Here is a 9,859-nt window from a genome sequence, read left to right on the forward strand (position 1 = left end):
CAATTGAGTCATATGGCTTTGAATAGAGCATAGATTGATGAAACAGCTTCAGTTTCCCGTCGTAAAAGGTTATCTGACAGATGCCTTAACCTCCGGTTCTGCAGAGTGAAGCGGATGCAGAAGTATCTTAAAGCTGCATTCTCTCTAGTGTCCACCAGGGGGCGACTCCTCTGGTTGTATAGAAGTCTATAGAAAATGACTCTACTTCTCTCTTGATTTATTCCCTCAGTAAACATTGTAAACATGAGTTTATGTCTCAATCTCCAGTTTCAATCTTCTTCAATACAGCATGATGTTCATTTAGTACATTATGGTCCATTTAGAGTCAAACAGACTATAAAGCAGGGGATGCTTTAGGGCGGGGCTACTGTGATTGACAGGTCGCTGCTCCAACCAGAGCCATATACGGCAGCTCTGTCACTCGTACGCATTGCAAATATGGTCACTTCCATTGTTTGCGAAAATACTGTTACGGTAGTATTTTTACCTCATAACAAAGGGGAGGCCGGAGCCAGCCATGTGACTGCCATGTGGCCGGCTTTGTGCCGTCGACACACACGCTGCGGTAATAACGCTACCCAAACTGGTTTACAATTATAAGGAATTTAATTCCACTGATGTAAGCACGATTACAGTTATACATTGGAGTGTACACTCCTATGACATATTAAAACAATAAAACCCCATTTGCAAAAAACCTCAACTCAGCTTCTCAGGTGAAAAACACGTCCGTCCTCCGAGAGCCATGACACGAGAGAGGAAAAAGGCTTAAATTAAACCTCCCACATCTGTTCGATAACACCTCCTCTCCATTTATCTCGATTCCTATTGGCTATCCTCCAGGAGTGTATTCTACTGTCTGGCTCTGAGTTCATCATCACATTCAATGACTGTCAGTTACGTTTTAAACCCTTCTATAATAATCCTTCAAAATAAAAGTTATACTTCTGCACTTGGCAGAAGTTTCATGCTTATGTTTATCTTAATTATGCATTCTCAAAACCCTTATGATTATGACTAACTATGAATTATTAATTATGAATTATTAAACACTTTTATTATATCTACTAACTACAGTTTTTTACTCAAATTTCTTACAATTCCCCCCTAACTCACAGTTCACTGTGAGTTAGCTACTCGAATGTAGTTAGTTTTTCAAATGTCCCTGGAGACCTCCCCCCTACTCAATCCAGGGAGAGGCTTCCTATCTATCTAAACAGAGGCAAACAATTCATGCACACAGATATCATTTCAAGTATTTCTGTTCAGTTCGTTTCAAAATTGAGTCCGTAGAAGGAAGACGAAAAAGGAAAATTTAATCCGTAAAAAAGGGAAAAATTGAGTCCGTAAAAGGAAGACAAAAAGGAAAATTTAAAAAGGGAAAGATAGAATCCGTAACAAAGGAAAAGATCGACTGCGTTGAAAATCACTGCCTTCCATGTCTTGGGGCTGGCAGGATCAGGATACAGCCTGTAGGCTAGAGAACACATACTGAGAAGCCTTGACTGTTCTTTTACATCTGTCAAAATTACATTTCTTAATCTTTACACCCTAAAATCCCATTATAACCCATTAATTAAAATAAAATCTCAAATTACTCATCCAGAACAATCAGTCTATTTCCCAAATTTCCAATATCTCACCGGATGTGTTAGAAGTCCATCTGGGCCTTTATCAGGTCCTTCAGGATCTCCGAGAGGATGGTCAGGAACCGCTTGTGAAGTTCCGCTATGGCACCGCTGGTGGCCTCATCTAGACTGTGGCCATCAGAAGCTCCAATTCTCCCTCATCCCCGACACATAATTGGTTGCCCTGGACTGGTGTCTGGCTCATCGGTGAAACAATAAACCCCTGTAGAGGTCCACGGATGCACGGGAACCCCCATCCACAGACAACTCGGAGGCTTATGATGACAGCACACAGAATAATTACGATTGCCAAAAATGTATGTTTTCACTGGCTAAGCATACTTCCCAACCAGTCGGTGAACGGATCAGTGACACCAGAGTTGTCTGCTAGCTCTTGGCTGAGTGCTGTCAGTCCCTCCAGCTCCCTGGTCACCGATCCATCAGGAGCTGTGTTATTCGGAATGAAAGTGCAGCACGCAGACCCAAACATCTGGCACACGCCACTTTTCTCTGCTAAATCATCTCTAATGCCATTCTGTTCTGCAAGGTCATTAAACTAGTCTTCGCCAGCTGTGCATGCAGTCCTGATATGGCGTCACTGGTGAAGTTTACTAAACGCTGTTGGTTATAGTAAATGTAGTTGATCCAATCGACATTTTTATTAATCATCACCTTCTGAGAGAAAACAGATTCTAAATCTGCTGCTATTTGATTTCTGGCTTGAAAGTCATTAGACACCCCCCTTGGCAGTCTTATGACATCTTATGTACACTTGGTCATCAAAGGCCCCCTTCGGGCCGCCGGCATCTCTTTTGGATCTTCTGTTAGCATGTGGGCGTGGAGAGATGAGTTCTCCATAAGTTGCATCAGTGACAGGCAAGATATAGGTGACTGTTGCTACAATTTGCTTTAATTTGCAATAATACTACCTACATTGGGCCCTTAGCGGTATCTGAGACTATACAATCAAATGGACCCTCTGTAACTTTGAACAGAGGTGGGGTATTATATTCTACAGGTGGGTAATGCCAGTGCAGCCTCTGACAAGTGTGTTGGAGGGGCAAAGTGTCATCAGTAAACAGAGTTAAAATACAACTAATTCAGGACTTAGGAGTCTGAATCTTGAAGGAACTGGTGTTGCTAGGGGTCTAGATCCTAAACACACAATACAATCTGTACTACTGGCTTGAAGCCGTATATTGTACCCACCATAAATTCCCATCTGCCATTCCGGTTTCCACCCCTTACCTCATTCTCTGCGTCAGTCGTATGTCGAACCTGGTCTTTTTACAGGCTTAACAATAATCCTAATGAGCCCTTGTGGGGCAGGACTATCAGTAGCCTTTCCCTGTACTACGTAAAGTCCTCCGTCAGTCAATTTTGGGTCTGTTAAGGTAAGTCTTAAAGGATTACATCTACCCACCCCTTTTCTACACGTGATAAGAAGCTGGGGCATTTAACATCTTTAGTCGGTCTTTAAGACCTGGGTTGGGGTCTTTTCCTAAACCCTCGCCACCTGTATTCATCGTTGCCCATCCCCAATCTTCACAATCACAGTTATGATACGATAACAGCTTACCATACTTATTTGTGGCGGGCCCACACTCGTCAGTTATGATGCACAAGGTTTTGGACATCCACCCGTAGATGTGTTCATACCTGGGACCGGAAACGACTTCACAGAAGTCGACCTGGACCGTTGATGTTGTACCTTCTTTGAACGTAAGAGTGAGTTACATTTTCATAGGTGAGTGTCGTCAGATAAGCCTCTCTACGTGGTCTAAGATCGGTTTGATTAGCTACTGAGGCTAAATGTCGAATCCTGATGTAGTCATGCATGTGATCTGGTTCCTGTCTGTGGTTAATTCCACATACTAAGAGGGAAGCTACTGAAATCAGGAAGAAAGTAATTAGAGACTTCCATAACCCACTGACCCTAGAGTCTCCTAATGGACGCCCTCGCTTAAACTGTGGGGAAAACGTCATCTTCAGTACTGTCTAAACCCCTCTTTTGAGGTGTCTTTGGCTTCAAATTTTCCTGTCTGATGTTCAATCCTGTCTCTGCGAGTGTCTTACTCGTTACCTTCGCTGCTGCACAGTGAGTGAGGTGGTGTCATGTGAGGTTGCCAATACTACCTCCCATGGACCGGTCCACCTTGGTTCACTCCACTTGCGTTTGTGGACTTTTATCCACACCAGACTGCCTGGTGACACATCAGCCTGCTTCCTTTCGTCAGCTGCTGCTTCTGCGTTTGTCACCTGAGAAAACAACACTCGGCTCATGTTAGTTAGAGCTCCCGTATATTTCTCAATTTCTAGAGTTAGCAAGTCTAGTTGTGGTTTATCATGACGTTATTAAATCTCAAAATTTATGAGTAGCACCTTTACTGAAAACGATTCTAAATGTGGATCTACAAAAAATGTTTGACACCTTACCATAAATGTTTGACACCTTACCATATCCCCCCTTCACCTCGATATCTCTGCTGTAAGGGATCACATGGCAACCATCTATGTATCTTGCCTATACAGTGAACCCCCCCCATGGTCCTGGTGACAGCATGGGCATCTGTTGATGTCTCACGGGAGGAGGTCCAGCTGGACCTGGTCGTAGGTACTGCTGATGTTGTGGTGGGAACGGAGCATGTTGTGGTGCTGCACTGATCTGTCTTCCTCTTCCCATTTGCCTTGGGCAGTCTCGGGCCCAATGGCCCCATCTCCCACATACGTAGCACTCACCAAACCTGTCAGGGTTTTCTCTGTTTCCTGGTTGGCCATATCCGCCTGCTTGGTAAGCTCTGCCTCTTCCATATTCTCTGCCTCTGTTGGATGCCCGTGCACGTCCTCTGCCTCTATAATGTGGTGGAGGTTGGTAGTACACCACTGTGTGGGCTGGTACTGCTGGATTTTGTTGCTGCTGGGCTTCTGCTGCTATCATCTGTTTCTTGGCCTGAACTTTTCTATTTACTTCTCTGTCGACCTCTGCTACTTGCAGTTTCAGCAGTCGCCGCTGCATTCTCTTTATATCCTCGTCTTCTTTACTTTCTGCTCGTCTTTCCTCTATCTGCTGTTGCAAATCTTTTCTAATGCGTTCTACTTCTGTTACTTCACATTTTAGTCTTCTTACCAGTGCTCCTACTTCCTTACTCTGCTTCTTTAATGTAAACATTATGCAGCCTAGGAGTATTCAAATGTGTGTATTAAATGTGCATGCTTGTCATCACCTGAATCAAAGTCAACTCACCCTCTGTGCTGTATGGCGTGTGGCCGCTGACTCCAAAACTGGGATCCGCTCAACCACGCACCTTGACTGAAACAAACACAGAACTGCCAAAAGTTCAGCAGTAAATGTTAGCATACGTCTGTAGTGTAAGAGAGGTCAACGATCTCTCAAATATGTTGCGCCGTCCGTGTCAAAATTGATTCTTAGGAACTGTGTAAATTAGTAAATGTACCAAAATTAGTCAATACTGGATATGTGAAGGAATCTCGAATCCAAAATTGAAGCTGGAATTCCGAAATCAAACTCAACATCTAAATCAGAATCACAATCACAATCCAGTTCCAAATCAGAATTCGAAAGGTTTAAAATTGGAAGTAAAATGAAATTAAAAAACAATGAATAATTAATCAATTAAATATTAAATTCAACTTTAAAATCAATAACTGTGTTCAAGATATTCAATCAGAAATACCAAGGCAAGTCAAACTGTTGAACTGCACTTACACTCTGGTCTGCACAAGAATGAATCACAATTAAGTTCAAGAATTGAAGAACAACTGAAACCATTAATCTTTGTTAAAATGCTGAATTAAAACCAAAGTCAACAACTAAAGTTATAATGCTTAATTAAAACTAAAGTCAGGATGTAAGCACAAAGGTCATAGACAATGAATTTCTAAGACTGTTTTGTGTAATTTATCTAGGAAGCCACTGGGTGGCATAAAACTATGCTGTGATTGTCTCTCTAAGTCACCAGATGTCAGTCTCTTTTAGTACTAATGTAATGACAGATTCAAAACACTAGGTTTAATATTATTATTATCATTAACTAGCAGTTACTCCTTCTGTTTAATTGTTTTTAAATCTCCTTTTCTTTTGCCCTATGTTTTGATGCTCCTAATGGTTCTATGCGAAGCACCCTGAAATGTGCTATATAAATAAACCTGCCCTGCCGTCTGCGCCGGACCGGAAGTTGTTCTGCGCCAAACCGGAAGTTGTCATGAAACCGGCTTTTTTACAGATATGCTATCCGCAATGCTAACGAAAAAACGGAGCTTCTGATAAAGCGTACGCACACACAAGTATCACCAAAATCCCACACTTTAATTCCACTCATACGCCTTCTGTCTCCTCTCTCAATCCAGCCGTTATTTTATTTTATAAGCACTTATTTTACATACAGGGTCCCGCAACGCCGGAGCTACACGTAGCTAGCGTTAGCTCCTCACAGCGCGGTCATGCAATATCAATCATTTTAAACGTATTTCCACGCTGCTAAAACACAGACTAGTCACACGTATTATCGGACTTATCGTCCGGTTTTTTCCTTAAACCCTCTGGTTTAACCAGACCCTACGATCGTCGTATATAACCCTTCACCCAGTGTGTTCTCACAATCGTATCGCCACACGGCAACCACGCACATGACAAGACACAATTGTTACCGGACTTATTTATCTTTTACCCACCCGAACGTCCTTTAATATCTTGCATTCAAAAGCCTCCCAGCACCCCGCGGCAATCTTACCTTTTGCAGACTCGATTCCCGGCAGCAGTGCCTGGTTGCTTCCAAAGCTACCGAAGCTGTCCTGGCTCACCAGCTCCTTCTTGTCAGTGTATTTATTCCATTTTGAACCACACCATCCAAAACTCAAACTCTAGGTAAGGCCGGCGAGGTAATCCGCGGACATCGGGCCCTTACCTATACCGAGCAGTGTTGGTCCGCCACTCCCAAAGAACACGCAGTTCGGCCTATCAGGGCTGCCGCCCATCAACGCTTATCGATTCAGCGCTCCCAGTCCTCGCAGCTTACCAAACGCTCTGAATCTCAGTATTCACTGAACTAGTCCCCTCTGCTCACCATGCTAGTATACTTCAGACTGCAAATCATAGCCTCCGCAAATCATAGCCTCCTCCTCCGGGGAACGTCCTCACCGCACCTCAGAGCTAGCTGTTAGCAACGCTAGCCAAAGACACTTCCTCTAAATTTCCTACAAAACTAACTCACAGATTTCATGAAACGGCTCTGCCTACCGATATGATGGGCCCAGGAAGTGTGTTTGACCAGTGCAGCCTTCAGCTCAAGCAGCGAGGCCGGTAAGGAAGTCCCATCTGCGGTGCCAAATTTGTTACGGTAGTATTTTTACCTCATAACAAAGGGGAGGCCGGAGCCAGCCATGTGACTGCCATGTGGCCGGCTTTGTGCCGTCGACACACACGCTGCGGTAATAACGCTACCCAAACTGGTTTACAATTATAAGGAATTTAATTCCACTGATGTAAGCACGATTACAGTTATACATTGGAGTGTACACTCCTATGACATATTAAAACAATAAAACCCCATTTGCAAAAAACCTCAACTCAGCTTCTCAGGTGAAAAACACGTCCGTCCTCCGAGAGCCATGACACGAGAGAGGAAAAAGGCTTAAATTAAACCTCCCACATCTGTTCGATAACACCTCCTCTCCATTTATCTCGATTCCTATTGGCTATCCTCCAGGAGTGTATTCTACTGTCTGGCTCTGAGTTCATCATCACATTCAATGACTGTCAGTTACGTTTTAAACCCTTCTATAATAATCCTTCAAAATAAAAGTTATACTTCTGCACTTGGCAGAAGTTTCATGCTTATGTTTATCTTAATTATGCATTCTCAAAACCCTTATGATTATGACTAACTATGAATTATTAATTATGAATTATTAAACACTTTTATTATATCTACTAACTACAGTTTTTTACTCAAATTTCTTACAATACTAACACGGCACAGGCCGTAATCCAAGATGGCGATGGGCAAAATCGCCGAACTCGATGCTTCAAAACGGCAGTCCATCAACCAATGGGTGACGTCACAATGACGACGTTCCACTACTTATATACAGTCTATGATCTGACAGCAAGGTAAAGCTGAGAAAACGTTTTAAATATAGCTTACACACAATACAACTGATGCTGTTTTTTCTTCGGGTGGCTAAAACGTGTTTCTGCTGCCCCAGTCCACAATTGCTTCACTGAGCCACTGAGGCTGTGAAGGCAAAGCAAAGAAACTAGTTCAGGACTTGACATATACTTCTTTGCCTGAAGCTAAAATCAATTAAAGTCTGGAGCCGCAGCCCAATATAACAGTCCAGATAAATCATCCCCGAACAAGGAGACTGACATACTTCCTCTGCATAAAATGCCCTCTGATTAAATTGCCCATTTGGCAGAATCCCAAGTGTCAAATCCTTGGTTCTCCCTTGATGGTGATCTGCTCCTCCAGAGCCACACTGCAACTGACGTGATGTGTGTCCTCATTATGACAGGAGAGGAGAGGACAACGTGTTTGGTGCTGATTCACCTCTGCGCCCTCACTGAAATGCTGATCCTGGCTTAAGTCAGACCGCAGGTGAGCTGGAAATCAAATCAAATGGGAGGAGCCAAGTTTGGAAACGATACAGTTCTTTGGGTGACCAAAGTATGGGGAGTATACAACTCCCCTGTATGTTCAGTACATTGTGGAATTGACAATAAAGCAAACTTTGAACTTTGAACAAACGGAGGTTTGAGGAAACATCTTGATTTAAACGAGCCTCACACCGTCCCAGAGGCTGTAATCCTGCTGTGTTAAAACACAGTCTGCTGTGGCCCCAGTTTTATGGAACAAAGTATCCTGAGGATTACTGCTCACATGGACGGCCAGAGTGCAAATCAACAAAAACAACAACGAAAAGACGGATTTACACAAACAACAAAGCAACAAGGCTGGTAAGTAAAAGTAGTAATGGTGCATTATTCTAGTTTTCTATGATTGGGTGGTTTCAAGAGATCTAATAAAAGCACAGGGAATAAAAAATGTTAATATAGGCCAGTGTTTAAACTCACCATGGTACCACACACAACACAAGCTACAGTATTCTAGCAGTGTTTTAGACATTTTTATATCTTTCTCAATGTGAAACACAAACAAGTCCCCCAAACACAGAATTAATAAAATTAGAGACCACCTTGCGATGGGATCACACCAGCAGTGATGCCAAGTCGGACCAGGATGTCCCATTTTCAAGTTTTTGCTTGCTAGTGCCACAACAAATCAGATTTGAGTTAATCTTGAGGAAAATAATCAAGTCTTGTTTAATCCCTATTGGATAGTAACCCTAAAATGGACCAAAAACACACACAAATACGATCATAAAACTATAACTACACTTAAATCATCTCCACATCTGAGGATTATTAAAGTGATTCCATTGTGATGAATAAGGGAACAGATAACATCAGTTATTGCCATAGACACACACCAGACCAACAAAGGAATGAATAACAATGGATTCATATGTAAATAGTGCAAGAATACCATCTTATTTCATGTCCAACAAGTAAAACTAGAAAATGCATTTCCTGCTGAAAATGCGTTGGAATGCTGAAAGCTGAAATTAATTGTGAAAAAATTGCTGAAAATTAAGAAATGGGAGACTATCTGTCTGAAAAATGTTGAAGCCCGAAAGCATTTAAACTGCACTGCTGAAAAACCTTCTCGTTGAAATGTCTAACGATGGTGTCTGTAGCTGAAAGTATGAGGAAGAAGAAGGCTTTGAAAGTTGAAGAAGTATAACAGGATTTGAAGATTTTCTCCACAGAGATCCCATTCAAAAGAAAATTGCAAAATGCTTAATTCAAAAAGTTTAAAGATTACAAATATGAAAAGTCAAAGTCAAAGCAGCAGGGGGAGGGAGGGGGAGAGGAGACATAATCATAATGTTTGACACACATAAACAGAGGTTATTAAATGACAGGCTTCATCACAAGCAGTTCAGTTAGAATTCACTCTCTGGGGCTTTTATTTTGAAATGGGGTGTGTGTGTGAGGGGGGGTGGGTGGAGGAGGGGGGAAAGACCTCTAAAGATCCCTAAGACCGAATGACTGTATGAGAGACACAGAGAGAGAGAGAGAGAGAGGAGTGTATGTGCGCGTGTGTCTGTGAGTCTGTGTGTTCATCAACATCACTAATTGGCTCAATCGC

Source organism: Melanostigma gelatinosum (assembly GCF_949748355.1).
Source record: "Melanostigma gelatinosum genome assembly, chromosome: 9".
NCBI lineage: Eukaryota > Metazoa > Chordata > Actinopteri > Perciformes > Zoarcidae > Melanostigma > Melanostigma gelatinosum.